Source organism: Athene cunicularia (genome assembly GCF_003259725.1).
Source record: "Athene cunicularia isolate RWA chromosome 2 unlocalized genomic scaffold, athCun1 chr2_part1, whole genome shotgun sequence".
Lineage (NCBI taxonomy): Eukaryota > Metazoa > Chordata > Aves > Strigiformes > Strigidae > Athene > Athene cunicularia.
Genome location: NW_020799095.1, coordinates 26875191 through 26879883, shown reverse-complemented (window position 1 = coordinate 26879883; position 4693 = coordinate 26875191). Strand labels below are relative to the sequence as shown.

The following is a 4693-nucleotide window of genomic DNA, read 5'->3' as shown; positions in this document are numbered from 1 at the left end:
TGACTCTTTTCCATACCCAGGGTTGGTCATAATTAAAGATACTGTTTCCAGTGATGCCTACAAAGTCCCATGTCCTCTCAGTCACCATGTACCTCACACAAGTAGCCCATGCTTAGGATGACTCTGCTGTTCAGAGTGGAGTAACAGGAGGGGTGATTTATGGAGACAAAGTGCTAATACAGTGCACAGTGTATGGCACACAGCTATGAGGAAGGATGGCATTTAGGAAACAGAGGAGAAAAGAACAGTCCTTTATTTGGTTTTTTTGTTCCTTTTTTATCCTTTGGCATCTAGCTTTATAAGTTATCTTAGTTTATGCTCAAACCTACTCTTCTTTCCCAGAATATTTTTTTCTTTCCCTGGAAATCAGGCCATCTCTGAACAATTGACTTTTAGTTCCAAGAGTCGGAAAAATTTCAGTCTCCATGTTGTATTGAAATATTTCTGGAGTTTTTAACATACAAAGCTATCTGTTTTTTTTTTTTTTTTTTTTTTTTTTTACTAATATGTAAAAATTAGTATGTATGTAGGATGCTACAAAACCAGAGAGCCTTTCTGAGTGGTCTAAGACTCAGTGACATAAGATTTTAAAAGTCTAATTTGTACACAAACCACAATACTGACTGGAATTGAGACAACAGAACATGTAACATTTTTATTGTGTTTTGTGCTTTATAGCAATGGCTATCTTGCTCTACATTGCTGGAGACCAGAAACAACTAAGAATTTCAACTACAGTGAAATCATTCCACTGTAGTAAGAGATGTGCCAGCTGTGTTCCAGACTGTGGTCTACATCTACTTTCTGGGAAAAGATTTTAGAGTTTGGTAGGCCTTTAGCAGATCTGGCAAACTGCAGATTGGAAACTGAAGCTATACCCACATAAACTATAGGCTGTTTGGAAATTAATTTCCATTTTGTAGTGTGATTTTCACTGTATATGTTTCAGGAATAGTACCTTCTCAACTGGTGTACTGTTATATATTTTTGAAAAGCTCATGTTACGGACTTTTATGCTGTATAATTATAAACTGTGTTTTTGACAGATTTTGGAGGTTTGAAGTTCAGATGTCAAAACAGAAATTTTGACAGATCTGCTTCTATGAGTTCAAACCTGGACCTAATGCAGCGCAAGCTGCTCAAAACATCAATGAGGTATATGGCCAGGGAAGCATTAACGAATGGACAGTGTGACTTTGGTTCCAAAAATTTCAATGTGGTGATTTTGACCTTGAAGATCAAGAAGGTCACGGATGTCCTTCTGCTATTGACGACGATGAATTGAAGGCTCTGGTGGAAGCAGATATAGCACAACTGTTCGAGAACTTGCAAAAGAACTCAGGGTAAGCATATCAACTGTTTCTGAGCATCTGAAGAAGATTGGAAAGTCAAAGCAGCTCGACAAATGGGTGCCGCACGAGTTGAATGAGAATCACAGAAATCACTGTTTTGAAGTGTTGTCAGTGCTTCTTTTCCACAACCAGAACGACCGGTTTCTTGACCATATTGTGATGTGCGATGAGAAATGGATGCTCTATGATAACCAGCGATGATCGGCTCAGTGGTTGGACTGTGATGAAGCTCCGCAGCACTTCCCAAAGCCAAATCTGCACCAAAAGGAGGTCATGCTGACTGTCTGGTGGTCTGCTGCTGGTTTAATCCATCACAGCTTCCTGAATCCAGGTGAAACGATCACAGCAGTGAAGTATGTCCAGCAAATCAATGAAATGCACCAGAAACTTCAATGGCTGCGCCCAGCGCTGGTCAACAGAAAGGGTCCAATCCTTCTTCACAATATCGCGCCATCACGCATTGCACTTTAGATGCTGCAATGGTTGAACGAGCTGGGCTACGAAACTCTGCCGCATCCACCGTACTCACCAGACCTCTCGCCCACTGACTATCACTTCTTCAAGCATCTTGACACTTCAGAAACCAAGGGGAGGCCGAAACTGCCTTTGACTTCATCACCTCCAGAAGTCCAGAATTTTATGCAACCGGAATAAATATTCTTGTTTCTCATTGGCAAAAATGTGTTGGTTCTAATGGTTTTTATTCTGATTAATAAATTTTATTCTGAGCTGAGATATGCCACTTCAAACATAGCGGTTGAAATCGGCAATTAATTTCTGAACAGCCAATAGAGGAGGTACAACTGTTAGTGGAAAGGACATTCAATATGGTAACTTGCTTAGCAGCATGGATGATGTTGATTGAGACTTGAAAGTCAGAATTAGATGGTTTTACTTGACAGTTTAGGTAGAAGTTAGGGTCTTAATGAAATAGCTGTTATAGCTTCAATGCAATAACCATTTAATTCCCTTTGTGCTTGACTCTAGAAATATGAAAAAATAAACTGTTTTGTAGAACTGATAAAAGTGCATGAGTTCAGTTTGAACTTTTAAGTTTCTTATAAAAATTATTCACAGAATCACAGAAGGATTGAAGTTGTAAGGGACCTCTAGGGGTCAGCTGGTCCAACTCTCTGCTCAAGTTGAATCGCCACCAGTGGACTGCCTAGGACAATGCCCAGATGGCTTTTGAATATCTCCAAGGATGGAAGTTGTGAATTGATTACCTCTTAAAGTTATTCTGAAGCAGGCTTAGCATTTTTGAGAAAGCCCCAAGACGATTTTGACTACTTCAGAGCTGTGAAATATGCAGTGATTACACCACCCACTATACAGAGGGGTTAGCTAAGAGTCTGGATTGAGATTCGTATTTTCCTGAACACATTGGAACGGTCCATTATGTCTTAATATTTGCCTCCTACTGCGTTTCATTTGTGTCACTGGGAGAAATCTGCTGAGGAGTTTCATGAGCAGTTATAGGTTTTTATGAGTTTTCAAATTATATTTCCAGTCTAGCCTCTTTATGAAACACACAACAGTTTTCTGACAGCATTCACTGCTTCATTTCAAACACTCCACTTATCACCTGGTTTCTGCTGGTTGTTTTCCCCATCTCTTACAAAAAGCTTAATTTGAGATACCAAGCAGCTTTCTTTTTTAGTAATGATTATATATTAGTCAATATGGTGACAAATAAAAAGCTTGCGCACATCTATTACACCAGACAAATCTGCAAATGAAAAACGTATTTAGCAGCAATTTCTTATAGCATCAGAAAATAACACTGATTTTAGGGCAGAGGATTTCTTCAAAGTGAAAAAATAAATAACTCCTAATATACAATTCTATTGTACATAGTTAATTCTATTCTGTGCTTTTAATAAACTATGTCAGTTTAAAATTTAGTTTTGAATAATGGCATGTTAATAGGGAAAATCAGACTGTTAGGTTGTACATTTGTTATAAAGCACAAAATTAGGGCACCTTTTCTTTCAGTTGACAGATGTGGACCTTTTATACTGTGTGTCTAGTATCCTAGCAGGGATGTGTATTTTTATACCTCACGTAAACAATTGCTTAATTGCCGTTTGCTAACTACCAAGATTCATGTGGTCAGTGGAAGTGTTAAGAGTGAAAAACATGCTGGAAGGTAACAATCACATTTTTTCACATGCCTTCTATTAAATAAACTGGCAGAACTGATGCACTACCCCAAACTAAAAGGATGAGGTGGAGTATCCAGCAGTTTTATTGTCACTGACCATCTAATCACATTCATTTTTATATACTTTTTATTTAATTTAATTACTTTTTTTTTTTTTTCCCCTCAACTGAGCAGTTTTTTGCCTTGGAGTAATTTCTGGAGATGTTTGCCAGTAACTCTGATTTATTTATTAAAATATCATTGCTTCTTCAGTAGTTTGAAAATTGTAGCTAATATATGAGACTGAGAAAAGAATCCTTCCTCCCACTTTGTTCTGAGCAATTCTTGGTACTATGTACAGAGTTTTTGCTCGTGGACTATAAGCATAATTTTTGGTATTCTGACTTTCGATAAGATGAATAAAAAGTCTGGAGCAATCATTATGAAGACAGGACATTTCAGTGATAAATAACTGAGTTGCTGGAAGGGTGAAATCTTAGCCACTCTGAAGAAATCCTCTAGATGTAGAAGTCCCCTCATATATAGGCCTCATTCCAATTTGGAGTATATACCAATAACTAACCATGATAAAAATTTGGCTTTGTCTTTAAGGGCTTGAGAGCTTTTTTTTTTTTTTTTTTTTTAAATAGATGCTATGAAGTGTATACATAATGATAACCCAAAGTTTTAATTAAAAAAAAAAAATCCTAAATAGAATCCAGGACAATATGTCTTCTTACAAAATCAGAAATATTACACTCCACAAAATGAATACATATTTATGTCAGGCATTGAAGGAATGTTTTACTAATTTGCCTTAAATCTGCCCATTTTCCAGTTTTTCCACTTTCAACCAAATAATTTATTTCAAATTTGACAGCTTTCTATATTATGATCTTGGACATCCTCCAAAAATTTCTTGGCAGATAATGAATTTTAAGACAAGTCTGACTTAGAAGGCTTTTTTCTGTGGTAAATGTTTATATCTCCATGTAGGGAAAGTGCTGAAGGTATGACATTTGTGAAGAAAAGCTAGGGAATATAGCTATTAAAAATAATTCTTCATGGCTATTTACAGTAGCTCTATGTTAAAAATATCTGCTGCTTCAGCTACCATATGTATAGCCTTAATTTTCAGAAGAGGTATCTTGAAGTTTCAGAAACAGAGAAGAAAAGGTATCAAAAAACCTTTTAGTAA

The 4693-nt window shown here is 36.7% G+C and overlaps 1 pseudogene; it reads left to right on the top strand.

The window, feature by feature from the left end:
- Positions 1-972: 972 nt before the first annotated feature.
- On the top strand, positions 973-1823 carry LOC113477099 (annotated as a pseudogene).
- Positions 1824-4693: the final 2870 nt, after the last annotated feature.